The sequence below is a fragment of the Chrysemys picta genome, chromosome 11, assembly GCF_011386835.1.
Source record: "Chrysemys picta bellii isolate R12L10 chromosome 11, ASM1138683v2, whole genome shotgun sequence".
NCBI classification, from domain to species: domain Eukaryota; kingdom Metazoa; phylum Chordata; order Testudines; family Emydidae; genus Chrysemys; species Chrysemys picta.
The window spans coordinates 34,399,468-34,399,749 of record NC_088801.1 but is presented as its reverse complement, the minus strand read 5'-3'; positions in this window follow the sequence as shown (position 1 = coordinate 34,399,749).

The following is a 282-nucleotide window of genomic DNA, read 5'->3' as shown; positions in this document are numbered from 1 at the left end:
GATTAACCAGTTCATATCTGTACAGAGCTTTCAATGTATGTGCTCTACAAAAAGTTAAGAATTATTACTAAACATCAGTTTCTACTTAGCATAAGACTAAACAAAAAGAGATCGGCATTACTGTGGTATTGCAAGTAATTATTTTTCAATAGTTCCTGTAAGGTGTTGAGTGTCTCATGCAAGACACCAGCCACCCTCTCTTCCCAGCCCATTTTGTCCTTGGAAGTAGTTAACATTAGCATAATATGTATTCCTATTGTGATAATGTTATTGACTTTCAAA